At 38.3% G+C, this 17,326-nt stretch overlaps 1 protein-coding gene across 4 annotated transcripts in view; it reads left to right on the forward strand.

Moving 5' to 3' along the window:
- ATP11C (ATPase phospholipid transporting 11C) overlaps positions 1-17,326 on the forward strand; it is a 226,948-nt gene that overhangs the window by 12,963 nt on the left and 196,659 nt on the right. The gene's annotated exons all lie outside the window — the stretch shown is intronic.

The following is a 17,326-nucleotide window of genomic DNA, read 5'->3' on the forward strand; positions in this document are numbered from 1 at the left end:
GGGAGACCTTCACAGCTGAGCTATCCCTCCCGATTAAAAAAAAAAGCCACACATGGGTGTTGGGAGCAGCCCTGTTGTGACTCTGCCTCTCCTACTAGTGTCATCGTGCTTTCTTCTTTACTTCTCTAGTTTTAGGGCTTCCATTCAACCAGATTTCAGGCTGTTCTAATGATGGTTGTTCTGTATTTCTTCCTTGATGTCATTGGTAACCCATTCATTGTTTAATAACTTACTACTTAGCCTCCATGTCTTTGAATGTTTTTCAGTTTCTTTTATTATAGGTGATTTCTAATTTCATGCATTGTGATCCAAAAAGATGCTTGATATGATTTCAGTCTTGAACTTGTAGAAAATTAGTTTGTGTGCTAACATGTGGTCTGTCTTTGAGAATGATCCATGCACACTTGAGAAGAATGTGTATTCTTCAAATTTGGGGGGCAATGTGTAAATGTCAACTAAATCCATCTGATGTAGTGTATCATTTAAGGTCACTGTTTCCTTTTTATTTTTTTGACTGAAATATCTATCCAGTGATGTAGTGGGGTGTTAAAATCCCCTACCATGATGGTATTGCTGTCGATCTCTCCCTTATAGTCCTCTAAGAGACTTTTTTTCCATATATTTAGGTGCTCCTATAATGGGTACATACATGTTTACCAGGGTTATATCCTCTTGTTGTATTGATTCCTTTAGTATTATGTGGTGACCTTTGTCTTTTTTTGGTCTTTGTTTTGAAGTCTTATTTGTCAGAGAAAAGTATTACTACTCCCACTTTTTATCATTTCTATTTCCATAATTTTTTTTCTTTTTTTTAAAAAAATATTAATTTATTAAATTGATTGGGCTGACATTGGTCAACATGAGCATATAGGTTTCAGGTGTGGGTTTCTGTGTTAGAAAATCTGTGTATTGCACCATGTGCCCACCCAAAGTCAAGTCTTCTCTTGTCACCTTATATTAAGACCCTTTACTCCCCCTCCCCTTTCCCTCTGGCAATCACCACACTGCTATTTGTGTTCATGAGTTTTATTTATTTATTTTTTTTTCTTTTCTCTTGTCACTCTTTATTTTTTTCATATCATGGATCACTTTCTAGAATCACTAACTAGTTCAAGCATGTCAAACTCAAAGGCTAACACGGGCCAAATAAACAAGGTTTAAGTTTATGTGGGCCGCAAAAAAACAAAAGCTTCAATTTTCATAGAAACGTAGGTTTATTTTGATAGAGACATGCTGAATACAAAGGGCAAATAAATGAGTGATCGTTAACATAACATAATAGAACATTTTTTTTCCCCATGTTTTTTTTTTTAATTAAATCTTTATTGTTCAGATTATTACATTTGTTCCTCTTTTTTTTCCCCCCATAACTCCCCTCCTCCCAGTTCCCGCCCCACCCTCCGCCCTCACTCCCCACCCACTGTCCTCATCCATAGGTGCACGATTTTTGTCCAGTCTCTTCCCACATCTCCCACACCCCTTTCCCCCCCAAGAATAGTCAGTCCATTCCCTTTCTATGTCCCTGATTCTATTATAATCAACAGTTCATTCTGTTCATCAGATTATTAATTCACTTGATTCTTAGATTCACTTGTTTATAGATGCATATTTGTTGTTCATAATGTGTATCTTTACCTTTTTCTTCCTCTTCCTCTTCTTAAAGGATACCTTTCAGCATTTCATATAATCCTGATTTGGTGGTGATGAACTCCTTTAGCTTTTCCTTATCTGTGAAGCTCTTTATCTGACCTTCAATTCTGAATGATAGCTTTGCTGGATAAAGTAATCTTGGTTGTAGGTTCTTGGTATTCATCACTTTGAATATTTCTTGCCACTCCCTTCTGGCCTGCAAAGTTTCTGTTGAGAAATCAGCTGACAGTCGTATGGGTATTCCCTTGTAGGTAACTGAGTTTCTTTCTCTTGCTGTTTTTAAGATTCTCTCTTTATCTTTTGCTCTTGGCATTTTAATTATGATGTGTCTTGGTGTGGTCCTCTTTGGATTCCTTTTGTTTGGGGTTCTCCGCGCTTCTTGGACCTGTAAGTCCATTTCTTTCACCAGGTGGGGGAAGTTTTCTGTCATTATTTCTTCAAATAGGTTTTCAATATCTTGGTCTCTCTCATCTTCTGGCACCCCTATAATTCTGATGTTGGTACGCTTGAAGTTGTCCCAGAGGCTCCTTACACTATCCTCGCATTTTTGGATTCTTTTTTCATTTTGCTTTTCCGGTTGGATGTTTTTTGCTTCCTCGCATTTCAAATCATTGACTTGATTCTTGCGCTCCTCTGGTCTGCTGTCGGGCGTCTGTATAATATTCGTTATTTCAGTCCGTGTATGCTTAATTTCTCGTTGGTTCCCCAATATAAGATCGAGGGTCTTATTAGTTTTCGTGTAGATCTCATTAAGTTTATCGACAGCTTCTAAACAGTTCTTGAGAGACCTTAAAAGTGTGGTTCTGAACTCTATTTCTTCCATTGACAATTTTGTCCTGTTTCTTTGTCTCCGCATTTTCTTATGCTTCCTTGGTGTACCCCCTAGTGGTCTTTGTTCGAAGTCTTATAGTTAAATCTTGATTGTTGTAGCTAATTCCAGGGAGGGTTTGACCTCCAGGCCAAGTGGCTATCGAGTTTTATTTTTATATCCCACATATGTGTGAAGTCATATAGTTCTTAGGTTTTTCTGACTGACTTTTCTCACTTAGCATAATGTTCTCAAGGTCCATCCATATTGTTACAAATGGTGCTATTTTGTCCTTTCTTATGGCTGAGTAGTATTCCATTGTGTATATGTATTACATCTTCTTTATCCAGTCCTCTATTATGGGATAGTTTGGTTGTTTCCAGGTCTTGGCCACCATGAATATTGCTGCAGTTAGCATAGCGGTGCAGACTAGTATATCTTTGCAAATACATGATTTTTCTGTTGGAAAATCAGTTGATAGCCTTATGGGAGGTCCCTTATAGGTAACTTTCTGTTTGTTTCTTGGTCCCCTTAGAGTCTCTCTTTGTCTTTATTTCCTTAGAGTCTCTCTGTCTTTATTTTATGTTTTGATGTGTCTTGGTATGGGTCTTTTTAGGTTCATCTTGATTGGGACTCTCTGTGCTTCCTGAACTTGTATGACTTCACCCTTCACCAGGTTATGGAAGTTTTCTGTTATTATTTCTTCAAATAGGTGCGCTAACCCTTCCTTACTTTCTTCTCCCTCTCATACCCTTATGATGCATATGCTGTTCCATTTCATGTTGTTCCAAAGTTCTCTTAAACTGTCCTCATGCTTTATAAGGTTTTTTTTTTCCTGCTCTGAGTGATTTTTTTTTTCTATCTTGTCTTCTAATTTGCTTATTGGATCCTCTGCTTCTTGTAATCTACTCTTAATTCCTTGCAGTGTATTGTTTGTTTCATCTATGTCATTTTCATTTCTGACTGGTTGTTTTTCATGATTTCTATGTCCTTTTTCATGCTGTTGAGCATTCTAAAAAAATATTACTTTATACTCTTTTCCTGATAAATTGCTTGCCTCCATTTCATTTAGCTCTCTCTCTGTAGATTCCTCCTGTTCTTTATTTTGGGCCCCATTTCCCCCACCCCCATTTTTGCTGTGTTTTGGGGTTTCTTTATTTGTATTGGATAAGACTTAGGTTTCCCAGTCTTAGTGACATGGCTTTCTTGTGGTACCCAGTGGTGTACTCTCCTTGATCTTCTGAGCTGGGTCCTCTTGGAATGTCCCTTGTATGGATTATGTGGGCCTTTTGTATTTGCGACTTGATTGCTTTTGTCCTCTTTGTGGTTGGGCTCAGCTTTCAGGCTTGTTGCCTGTGAGGCTCAGCCAGCTGTTATACAGGTGCTGACAGAACAAAACAAGACTGAACTGAAAATAACACACAAGACAATAATAAGAAAGACTATAAAAAATGAAAATAAAATAAGAACTAAAAGACCTAAGACCAACAGAATTAGAGGAGAAAAAATAAAGAACCAAAAAAGAGAATATGAAAGGACAAAAAGTAAGAGAAAAGAACTAGAATAAAAATAAAGAAGAATGCCAGAACCGGTTTGGCTCAGTGGATAAGAGCGTCAGCCTGTGGACTGAGGGGTCCCAGGTTCGATTCCAGTCAAGGGCATGTACCTGGGTTGCGGGCACATCCCCAGTAGGAGGTGTGCAGGAGGCAGCTGATCGATGTTTCTCTCTCATCGATGTTTCTAACTCTCTATCTCTCTCCCTTCCTCTCTGTAAAAAATCAATAAAATATATTTTAAAAAAATAAAATAAAATAAAGAAGAAAAGTAAAAAAAAATAAATGAAAGGATGATAATAATTTTCAAAAGTAGTAGTAATAAATAAAATAGAAAATGGGAAAAGAAAAAATATGAAAAATTTAAAAATAATAATAAAGAGAAAAAGAATAGAGTTAAAGGCAAGGGAGAAATAAGAGATGTGGTATGAAAAAATAGAAAAGAAAGAAAGAAACACACCTTTGGATCTTCTGTTTGTGGAGCTCGCTAGATTTTGCTCTGATGTTGTTGAAGTTTGCCCCTTGGCTTGTAGGTCTGGGCCTCCTGGGAATATCTCTGGTGCAAGCTAATGTTAGTCACTGTCTCTGCCTGGTCCTGGGCAACCTGACTGAAGCACAGGTGGCCAGAGACCCAAGTAGTCTGGTGGGCGGCACCTTTCTTTCCCCCACGGTGGGTCTGCCTCGGACCTTGGACCTTGAATGTTCCTGTTCTAAGCTGCTCTCCCTTCCTCCATAAAACTGGACTCTGCGTCTCTTTGGGGGTACCTGGATTTTGGCCGTTTCAACAGACTTGCATTGGGGGTGGTGCATGTAGCTAATAGGAGGTGGGGGGGGGCAACACTTCCTTTTCCTCAAATGCGTGGCTTGCTGGCACCCCTCTCACTGCTACCTCATGCAGGAGGGGATAATAAAAACCTTAAAAATCAGCCCGGCTTAGCACTCCAATCTTTTATTTTAGCACTCCGATCTTTGAGCACAGCCATCCCCCCTGGTAAGGGCTTCCAACCAGGCCAGATGTTCAAACCACCCCCCCCCCACCCCCCCACACACACTGCCAGGCACAGTCGTAAAGGCACAGATTTCCAGCCCAGAGCCATTCCCCCTTGTCTCATTTGCTGCATGGTGGGACAGAACCAGCTGTTCTGCAGGAGCGGGAAGGTGCTCCTTCTCTGTGCTCTAGGTGGGAAGGATTGATCCTCTTTCCCAGATCCTACTGTCCAGCACCAATCCTGCTCTCTACCCAAGTTCCTTCAGAAAATAAAGGGTCCCTCTGATTTACTGCTCAGTGTGCCCATCAGACCCCTCAGCTGGCCCTGAGTACAGCCACATGGCCCCTCCTATAGGCATAGGATGGGGCAAACTTCCCAGCCAGGATGACAATGGTGGGGTGCTCATGCCACTCTCTCAGGTGAGTCTCAGCTTCTGGCTCCTGTCTCTACACCCCGGCTGCCTGTTTTAGCCACAGGCACTCCAGGCTCTGTGGCTGAGCCACTGCTTTCTCTATCTCTGTCTGGCTAGCAGTTCCAGTGGTGCCTGTGGTAGGGGAGGCAACATCCCCCCTCCCTGGCAAATATCACAGTTTCCCAGATCCCAACTTCTGGCTGTGGAGACGCGCAGCCTGTCCCCAGTACTAAATAGTTTTGAGCATCCTCCCTTTTCTTGATCCTTCATAGAAAACTATAATTAACATACTGTCTTCAACTTCTAAAAATTGTCAAGAAATCCATATTCTTTTTGTTAAACCCATGCATAAGCTTATATTTTCTGTTGCCATCCGCACATCAAATCCTTTTGAAAACCAAAGCTGCAGTGTTTACTCTCCAAGAGCTGTATATCTTTTGACTTTCCATGGTAAGTGTGCATTATTTGGATTCAGGATACCATTTAGTATTTGGTGCTGGCAATTTAAGATACTTTCCTCTGTTTGCACCCAGTTGCCATCAGCTTGGTGGATACCAATAGGGAGAAGGCAGATTAAACCAGAGGAACTGAAGAGTTTGAGATATTTGGAAGCAGTTTTGTTGTGAAAAGATCCTCAACCTTGTTAAAAAGAGTTAGTGCAAATCCTAGTTCTGCCATATACTACCCCGCTTGGGAAATTGGGGGTTGTAGTTCATCTACATCAAAGTGTGTCTCAAAATGTGGTTCTTGAACTACTTGCATAAGAATCATCTGGGATATTTATTATAAATACAGGTTCTTGGGCCTCATGCCTACTGAATCCAAAGTTCATGTGATAGGTTCCAGGAAACTGCATTTTTAGCAAGCACTCCAGGTAGTTCTGCAGTTCACTAAAATTTGAGAATGCGCATATAGAATAAATACTGCAATATTTATTTTCTGTGTATACAGTACACCTCTCTGAACTTTATCTGTAGAATGAACATAATAATGCCTACTTCACAAGGTTGTTTGAAAGATGTTTGGCAGACTATCAACACTGCCAAGTGTGTCAGGTCCCACAAAGCACTCTCAAGTTTACTGGCAGAACTCACAGGACTCAGCATATAGTTGCACTCACAGCTATGATTTATTACAGCAAAAGGATAGAAAGCAAAGTCAGCAAAGGGAAAAAACAAGTTGGGAGGAAACCAGGTGCAGCTTCCAACAGTCCTGTCTCACTGAAGTTGCACAGGTTGTGCCTAATTTCTCTACCAATAAGATCCAGAGACAGAGAAGCATCGAACAGACCGTCAAACCTCAGAGAGAAGGTAGGGGAGGGTGAGAGTAAGTGGGGGAGATCACCCAGAGGACTTGTATGCATGCATATAAGTCTAACCAGTGGACACAGACACCAGGAGGGTGAGGGCATGAGTGGGGGGGAGGGTTGGGGGGATAATGGGGGGGATAAGGACACATATGTAATACCTTAATCAATAAAGAAATTTAAAAAAATAAATTGTGACACCTTGTGTGACATGCTGTCTACCAAGGAAGCTCATTAGAAACTTGGTGCCCAGGGTTTTTATTGGTAGTTACAAAGATACCCTATGCCTGGTATGTGTCAAATTTCCAGACCTCAAGAAGGAAAACAGGTATTTAGCATAAATCGTATTGTTTGTACAGTTTATGCACAGTGAGCTACTGTTATCAGTTAGGGTGTTGGGAACCTTCCTAAAATCCAAGTCCCAAAGCACCAGCTGGCTACCATCCTCACAAGTAGGGCTTTTTAAGAATAGCTGTCTCAGACCTGCTATGTTAACTCTCTCCTACACACTAATTTTATGAAACACTGGTATTATTCCTTGAGGGGAAATGACTTGCCATGGTCATTAAGTTAATCAGCAGAACGGAGACTGAGAATTTCAGCAATCACTACCATCTTTTCATTGTTGCACACAGCCATGCTTCTGGGTTATGGGTCATTCCTTTTCAGGTTGTTGAACACATTTACCATTTGTCACTGAAGCAGAAGAACAGCCTGCGGTGGTATATTGATGCACCCAGTGGGGGAGCCAGGAAGTATTGATGTTTCTGCCAGTTTAGCGTCAACACTTGCTGGTTTCCTCTCTGGAGCATTACTAAGTTCGTGGATTTTCATTTGTTCTGACTTTTAGACTTTTGATACTGGCCTCAGCACTCCTTGTTTCATGCATTTACCCATAGTTTCAACATTTATTTTTATCATTTCTTCATCTTATTCTATACAAGGCTAACTCTTAGCTCATTGGCAATTGATTTTAAAATCCTTTTGTGAAACACAATTCCAAAGAGAAGAGTATTTAGTCAAGGTTGACTATATAGGAAAAACTGCCAGAAGAAAAAAAACTCTTGGATTAATAAATGAATTTTACAGCAATATTTATAAATAGTGTTTTATTCCAGGATTTTTTTTTTTAAATTTTATCATCATGGAAACCCCCAGGGATATCGCTCTGGTTAAAATGTGCCAGCCTTTTCACTGTTGTCAAAAGGGGGAATTAAAATTATTTTATGATTTTAATAAATCAGGAAATTATATTGAAGATGCAGTAATCCTACAGATCAACAGGGAGTGCAAGCCAGGAGGGAACTGTCACAAATAAGTAACAACTGGGTAGAATAAATTATGTAAGCTACACCTGTTGTCTAAGCAGTGTGGGTGTTCTTTAAGCTTCACAATTAATGCAGTTTGCAGTAATATGGATTGAGGGATCTATGTTACAGTGGGGCCTTGACTTACAAGTGTCCCGACTAACGTGTTTTTTGAGATACCAGCTGACTCTTGGCTGATTTTTTGCATTGAGTTGATAGAGTAATTTGAGTTAACGAGCTCCTTAACGAGCTCGGTCTCCGAACGAATGAAATTCGTAAGTCAAGGCCCCACTGTATAGTGCACAATTTACTTTGGCTTCTTTTCTGAAAACATTCATATGAATCACAAGCTTCCTTTGAACATTCATGCTTAACTTGTTGCTATAGAGGTGTGTAAGGCACAGCCCTGCTTTCCAGTAGCTTTCAATCTATTATAGACAGAGGAGGACACACAGGAACAACCTCCTCACAAGGCAACAGGTTATCAGTGCTGTCCTTTTGAAGGCATTCACAGTAAGTGCAGCAGACATTCAGAAGAGGGCATTCTCACTCTGGTCCAAGTGGCTAGGGGCGGGGTTTATAGAGGAGGCAGCTTGTAAACTGGGTGGTAGGGAAACCAAAGGACTGAAATTCATGGGATTCGAAGGAATGGGCAACCTCTTTACAGATGGAGGCAATTACCCAAGCAGTTGGGTAGTTATTGCTTATGGCACTTACAGCAGGGGAACCAATTGATTTAGAGGGCATAGATTCCAGCAAGCAGAAAGACCGAAATCTTGATCTTCAGTGCTTTATGTTTGCTGTGGTGAGATTTAGACTTTAAAAAAGTAGCCCTAAAAATGGACATCACACGGCTTACTGTCTCCACAACAGTAGCTATAGGAATCTTCCCATAAATGCTCTTTTCTGAAATTCATGACTCCAGTGATGGTGGTCTTCAGTCTTCTGATTTGTTGCAGGAAAAATAAGGCATGAACTGGGATGGAATAAACATTGGGAGGTAATATTTCATGATACTGCTTTGTATAATATTAAATGACTAGTTATTTAGTTATCCTGCTTACTTAATAAGTATACACTTTCAGAAATCATTGCCAAATCCTGTGTCATGAAACTTCCCCCTATGTTTTCTTCTAGTATTTTTTTTTTTTTTTTATCATTTTAGGCCTTACATTTTGGTCTTTAGTCCATTTTGTATTTATGTTTGTTTACCATGTAAGTCAAGGGTCCAACTTCATTCTTTTGCTTGTGGGTATTCAGTTTTCTCACATTTTGGAAAGACTTTCTTTTCCTCATTGAGTAGCCTTGGCACCCTTGTCAAAGATTATTTGACCATTATGTGAGAGTTTATTTTGGGGCTCTTTATTCCATTGGTCTATATAACTGTCTTTATGGTAGTACTACATTATTTTCATTACTCTACCTTTGTAATATGTTATGAATTCAGAAAGTATGGAGCCCAACTTTGTTCTTTCTCAGGATTATTTTGACTATTCAGGATCCCTAGAGATTCTATGTGGATTTTAGGATGGATTTTTCTATTTCTGAAAATGTCCTCATTTTTTTTTTTCCCCATCTGCCACAGGACCTTTGTATATACCATTTCTCTTGTCTGGTAATCTCTTTTGTAGTTAGTTGCCAGAACACTTACCCATTTGTCACAGCTCAGCTTATTCATCTTTCCCAAGGAAGCTGTTCCTTATCCTTCCCTTAGCCAGTGGTCGGCAAACTGCGGCTCGCGAGCCACATGAGGTTCTTTGGCCCCTTGAGTGTGGCTCTTCCTAAGCCTTAGGAGTACCCTAATTAAGTTAATAACAATGTACCTGCCTATATAGTTTAAGTTTAAAAAATTTGGCTCTCTAAAGAAATTTTAATCGTTGTACTGTTGATATTTGGCTCTATTGACTAATGCGTTTGCCGACCACTGCCTTAGACAGTGCCAGGTTCCCAAGTTCTCATAGCACTATGAACCTTTCCTTTACACTCTTATTACAATTGGCTTTACATTTATATATTTGTTTGCTAATTTATTTAGTATCAAGCTTCCCTCTACATAGTAAGTTTCGTGAAGATAAGAACTGTGGCCATTTTTGCTTATTGCTGTTGCTAATGCCTCAGTGCCTGACATATATGCTCAATAATTATTTACTTAATGAGTGAAATCTGATTTCTACCAGTATTTCTAGACTTATTTCTCATTTATAATCACAAACTTTTAGATCTTGAGTGATGGAACAAATTGTTCAGTCTTTAGACATCATTGTTGAGTTCAGTGAATAACTCATTCTTTAGAAATGAAGCCATTTACTCTAGGCTCACATGCTATGTTTTGTAATATATACAACATCATATCTCTTCATTGTTTTTAGGTATTTAATATTCTCTGATGTCATTATAAATAATTTTATATTCATGAGCATCACCATTGTTAGACACACATTTACATCATTGACTTTCTTTTGAGAATTTGCTATTATACTTTAAAAGAACTCACTTTATAAATAACATGAAGTACTTACTGATTAAAATATTTTATGTTGTCTCGATAACTTTTATATGCATATTTTATAAATACTTGATTTTGTAATTAAAAAATGTTATGAGGTGTAAGTACTTGTAATGTTATTATTTTTGTGAGTTTATTGCAGTTTTGCTGGTTACCAGATATTCAGAAAAAATAGTGGTGTCTCATTTAAGCTCTTAATACATGAGGATGAAAATAATCTTTTTAATAAAAAGATTATCTCTTTATAAAAAATTTACCTTCAATGTAGGCATTTGTGTTCTTTTAGGCTGTTTGTGTGTAGAACTAATTATTCTAATCAGTACCTTGAATTACTGATCCATTGCTTCATCAACATATTTCAGGTTTATGGAATTGTTTTAGTTGTAGGTTGTCTTTGCTTTCTTACCATTATAATAACAGCTAACAACAGAGTGGTAAGTTCCTGGTACTATTTTAAGTGTTCTACAAGTATTAGTTTATTATACACATTTGCTTATTATATTAGTCAGTGTTTTCCAGAGAATCAGAACCAATAAGTGTGTGTGTTTATATGTGTGTTATATGTGTATATGTATATATGTGAATACCTATATATGTTATGTACTTAATATTATTTATATGTGTATATATAAATATATAAATTAATTTCTTCAAATATATATGTAAAGAAACTTATGATAAGGAAATGGCTCACACAGTTAGGGAAGCTGGCAAGTCCCAAGACCTGCAGTCAGCAAAATAGAGACCCAGAAGAGCTCATGGGGTAAGTTTCCATCTGAGGGCTAGCAGGCTCCATACTCAGGAGGACCAGTGTTTTAGTTTAAGCCTGAAGGCAGCTCAGAGGCAGGAGGAATTTCCCTTTTACTCAGAGTATGGTCAGTCTTTTTGTTCTCTTTAGGCCTTCAACTGATTGGATGAGGTCTATTCACTTTAAGGGGGGCAATCTGTGTGCTCTCATTTACTCTGACTACCGATTCAAATGTTAATCTCATCCAGAAATACCCTTACAGACACACCCAGAATAATGTTTGACCAAATATCTGGGCACTGTGTGGCCTAGTCAAGATGACACATAAAATTAAATTAACCATTATACTTATGTCTTAGGATCATGTAAAGACAAGTGAGCAGATCTAAAGTGTGTATACACCAGGAACAGAAGACCTTACCATAAATAACTATAGTTTACTAGCCTTCCCATCTATAAAATGAAAGGCCTGGACTGCTACATGGTGTGTAAGGCTCAAGTCCTAGAACTGGTAATGATCTTAGAGACCATTTAATAATACAGTCTCTTAATTTTATAGCTGAGGAAATGGACAGAGAGAGGGCAAGTGGCTTGTCTAAGATTATTCAGTGAATAGGAGTTTAGAAGTATGGAATTCAAGATCAGCTCTGTACTCTATGCCTTCAGATTCCTCTTCTGTGAATCATGAGGGCTCCTAGATCATCTATATTTGTGTTTTCCAGTTTTATAATTTTTTACTCCATGTTTAGACTTCACAGTCTTGCAGTGGATTTTTTTTTTAAACTTGGTGTTACTCTTCAGGTCTCTTTATTCCTTGATTGGTCATTTGACTGTACTCTGCCCCAAACTTCAGTTTCCTCTTTAACAGTAATGTTTGTGAACTAAATTATGTGTGCTTTGAATGGAAACAATGACAAGTTTTAGGAAGTGCTGTTCATGCTACTTATGGGCTTTTAATAGTGGTTGTGCTTTTGGGTTTTACACTGACTTGAATGATGGGGGATCAAATGTAGATCCATGCCTTTGTTAGTATGCTCTAGTTAAATCCAACTCTGGTTATATTAACCTCTTAGCTTAAAAGCTCTAATGGTGGAGAGCATTTTTTGGTGATGCTACAATATGATGGGCAGGTTTCCTGGGGAGCACCACCACTGTCTTTGTCAGTGGCCACATGACATTATTTCTCCAGGACACTTATTTATCTCTATTTATGAACACAGCTGCGCACTGGTAGACAAGAGAAGCAGCTCTTGGATTTTCTGAGTGACAGCTGCTAGGAGATAGTAGGAGTCAGTAAGTAGACAATTCATATGTATTTATTTGAGGACCAATAGTATTGTGGAGCAGAATTGGGTGCTTGCTATGTTTTATTACAAGCAGTGATTCAACCAAAGGATGATGGCCATAGGAAACAAGTAGTTTCATGAGATGAAATTCTATAAATCTATTTTAAGCAAAAAAGAAAAAAAAAGAGAGAGAGAGAACTCATTGACATGGACACCAGTGTGGTGATTGCTGAGCAGGGGAGATGGAAGTAGAAGAAGGTATAGGGGGGATAAATGGTGATAGAAAAAAATTAAAAAGAAAAGTCGCCCCGGGTGGGTGGCTCAGTTAGTTGGAGGGTCATCCTGTAAACCCAAAAGTTTGTGGGTTGAGTTCCTGGTCAGGGCATGTACCTAGGTTGCAGGTTTATGAATGGGTTCAATCCCTGGTCGGGACATGTACAGGAGGCAACCATTGGATGTTTCTCTCTTGCATCCATGTTTCCCTCTCTCTCTCTCTTCCCCTTCTTTTCTCTCTGAAGGTCAATAAACATATCATATCCTCAGGTGAGAATGTAAAAAAAAGTTATAATTTTTGTTAATTTAGGTTAGATCTTGATGAAAAGTATCAATAGAATATATATTGCTGTTTTGAAATGTAAAGCAGTGCTATTAAAATATTCTTGTGCAAATTTAGACATATCAAAGATACTAATGAAGGCAATGTAATCAAAACAAAACCGTATCAGAAGACATATTAATGGATTTATAGAATCCATGTTTGGAATTCATAACTTAAGTAGTCATGAGATTCCTGTTGTATCAACAAATACTTCTTTATTTCCTAATATAAACCTAGCATCGTGGCAGTGTTTTGAGGTATGGAACCAGAAACTTCTCTGTTATGGTGCTTTCACTAAACACAGAAGTATAGCCTTAGGAAAATCACTTTCTTTTTAAAATGTAATATTAAGTGCATATAGAAGTATATGTGTAAATTCATGGTTAATAATAAAATGAACACCCTTGCACCTAACTTGAGAATTAAACCATTAACAATATAATTCTCTCTACCTGTGTACAACTTCCTTATCTCATACCCCTGTCTACCCCCACCCTGTAACCATTAGTCTTATTTCTGTGAGTCATTCTATTGCTTTAAAAAATAATTTTAACACATGTATGCAAACCTAGGTAATATATTAGCTTTCTTATTTGAGCTTTAGAGATAGTATACTGTTTTTTTTCTTATTCAGTATTATATCCCTAAGATTCTTGATAAGGTTTATGTAGCTATAAGGTACTCATTGTCACTGATGAGTAATATTTCACTTTGGGAATATACCAGAACTTATTCTGTTGGTGGATCTTTAGGTTGTTTGCAAGTTTGTTTTCTATTATGATCAGAAAATGTGTCTTTTGGTGTATATTTATAAAAGGGTCCCCCCCCCCATGTGTGTGTGTAGGTACAAACATTTACACTCAGGAAAACAGACACATGCAATGATAGATATTGAATTGTACAAGAGGAAGTGGAATTGTTCCCCAAAAGTGGTTTTACCAAGATACACTTACACTAGCAATGTATGAGTTCCCATTGCTTTGTATTTTTGTAACACAGTGTTGTCTGACTTCTTTCTTATTGCCAATTCTGTGATTACTGATGAAGTTAAATACCTTTGCATGTTTTGGAACCACTTACGTTTCCCCTCTGAAGTACTAGTTCATGTCTTTATTTTCTATTCAGTATATTAATCCTTTATTGGTTATATTTGTTGCAGATATCTTTTCAATCTGTGGCTCGTCCTTTTACCTTTTTGGTGTCTTTTGATAAACAGAGTTCTTAACTTTAATGTAGTTAATTTTTTAACCTTTTTCTTTATGGTTAGTTCTTTTATGTGTCTTGTTTAAGCAGTCCTTCCCCATGCCAAAGTTGGAAAGCTAGTCTCCTTTATCGTTTTTCTAAAAGTTTGGAAAATTATTTTTGAGCCTCATTTTTCAGGTCCATAAAATGCAGGGGGTTAATAGGTGTTTTCTAACAATCATTTACTCTTTGACATTGTGACCTGAAAGTACACTGAAGGTATCTGTGTATATTTTCAGAGATTACAGTGTTTAGTAATGTCCCCCACCATGAAGTTTCAGATTCACTCCTACTTTATTTCTCTTTCTCTCATTTCCCCAGCCTCTTCCTTCCTGTTTTTTTTTTTTTTGTGTGTGTGTGTTTTGTTTTTAGAAAAGTAATCGCTTGAATTCTGCAGCATAAATTTTCTGTGTTGAAGCAGAATTTTAAAATTGAAATTTGGATTGAGATCATTGTAGATATGCATGCAGTTGTAAGAAATAATAGAGATTCCCATGGACCCTTTACCCAGTTTCTCCCAATTGTAACATCTTGCAAAACTGTAGTATAATGTCACAACCAGGGTATTGATATTGATAACATCCACTGATCTTATTCATAGTTCTTCTGTTATACTTGTACTCATTTGTGTCTGTATGTATGTGTTTAGTTCTATGCAGTTTTATCTCATGTGTAGGTTTGTATAACCACAAGATACAGAAAGAAACAGCAATTTAAAAAACAGACGGTGTTTTTAAAAGTCTGTGTCACTGAGTACCTTCAGTGTTCCAGAGTGTCCAGTTTGGCTGGTGCCCACACAGTTCAAGGACCACCTCAGATTACATAATCCAGAAGTAAATTGATGAGCTGAAATCTTGACCTGAGAGATAAGAGGAACTTTGGTCATTGAGTCTGAGGTTATGGGAGGGCGGTTAGCATGCCCACAAACTGTAATCATTTATTTGGAATTGTATACGCCCATATGAACCTGCATTTGAGACATCTTGGTAAAAGCTGTTTTTGGTCCATAACACCAATAGGAATCATTCAAATTCCACCTGGTTATTAGTAGTGGAAAGGAAGAATGATAATCCTAAGAAAACAAGTAAAGGCATGACAGAATGGGCACTGATTTATATAGCTCTATAAATAGAAACTTATATTATCCTCAGGTTGGTTGTCAAGGACATGTGAAGACTGCATTTATGGAGAGCTATGTGTGCTTTAACTAATGTCTACCTCAAAATATTTAAAAACACTCAGCATCTTCAGTGTAGTTTATTTATTCACTACTTTATTGCCTTCTTATGACAGGCCAAGCACTATGCTAAGCAATGGGGACCGAGTGGTGAATAAAAATAGAAGTGTCCTATAGAGCTTGTAGTCTAATTTACAATGAAAAATAAGCAACAAATTTATAATTACTCATTTTCATAAGTTAAAAATAAAGAGAAACAGATAATAGAAATAGGGTTTGTTTTTGATAGGGTGGCCAACAAGTTCCATGTGAGGAAATGACACTTAGGCAGATAACTGAAGGAATAAGGGACTACTTCTGCAAAAGGGGTTGGGAGTAGATATTGGAACCAAATTGTTTAAATGCCCTGAGTTGGAAAAGAGCCAGATACACTGGGAAACTGAAAGGAGGGTAATGTGGCTGAAGGGCATATTCACTGGAGGAAGGGAGGGGAAATGGCAGTGAAAGAGGATAGGATTTTGGGGTGCTGTCTTGGGGGCAATTTAGATCTCTTAATCTGAATTTAAAGCCATGAGGGTGATTATGAGATGTGGAAGGGTGGTGATCATGAAGTTGCCCACTTAATCAATTCACAAGATTTTTTGAATATCCTACTATGTTTCAGGCACTAATTCTACTTGGTAGGGATGCACTGGTGAGTAAAACAAAGAAAAATCTCTGTCCCCATGGACCTTACATTTTATTTTTCATTTTATTATTATTTGTTTATTGAGTTCAGAGAGTAAGGGAGAGGGAAAGAGAGATAGAAACATCAATGATGAGAGAGAATCATTGATCGGCTATCTCCTGCACACCCCATACTTGGGATCGAGCCCTAAACCTGGGCATGTGCCCCAACTGGGAATCAAACCGTGACCTCCTGGTTCATAGGTCGATACTCAACCACTGACCCACGCCAGCAGGGCGGATCTTATATTTTAATATGGGAGGATGTTGCTTGGGTAAGTGGTAAACTGATTTAACAAAGCGTTCCAAAATACAGTAGCCAGTAAAAGGTAAATGCTTGTTTCTGTGGCTTGTACTAGCCTAGGGCAAGGAGCCAGTCTCTATTCCATGAAGTCATTCAGGATCCCAGGTTAGTGAGACAGTTCTGCCTTCCTCAGCATTTGGTTTTCAAGTTCTAGGCAGCTAGAAGGAAAAAGTGTTCCAAGGCAAGCTTCTTTACGAAAACGATCAGAAATTTTCACACGTCAGTATTACATACTTCAGTGTTACACATACCTCTGGAGAAATGTTAGTCATGTGGTCCTCCCTAACCACAAGGGAGACAGGGAAATGTAGTCTCTAGCTGAAAAGCCAGGTGCTCAGGAAGAAAGGAAGAACAGGTTTTGGTGGACAACCAGTAGACAGACAGATAACAAAATAAATAATTGCAATATCTTCTTTGCTAGTGATGAGTAATAAAGGGAAAATAAAGCAGGGAAGGAGGCTATGAGGTGTCAAGTGGTGGTTTCAGTCTTTCATAGGGTGAGAAAGGAAGGTTTCTCTGGAAAGGTGCCATGTGAATAAAGACCTGTATGAAGTCTGTGAGCAAGAAATGCCCTTCTGAGTTGTTATGAGGTCTGCCCTAGCATAGTGTTGGTTTTAACATGCTTGAATCTTGGACCTTATCTGTACCTATTTAGATCAGGGGTGGGAAATGTCTGGCCCACAGGCCTAGTAAGGCCCACAAAATCATTTGGTG

This window comes from Myotis daubentonii, chromosome X (genome assembly GCF_963259705.1).
Source record: "Myotis daubentonii chromosome X, mMyoDau2.1, whole genome shotgun sequence".
In the NCBI taxonomy this organism is placed as follows: Eukaryota; Metazoa; Chordata; class Mammalia; order Chiroptera; family Vespertilionidae; genus Myotis; species Myotis daubentonii.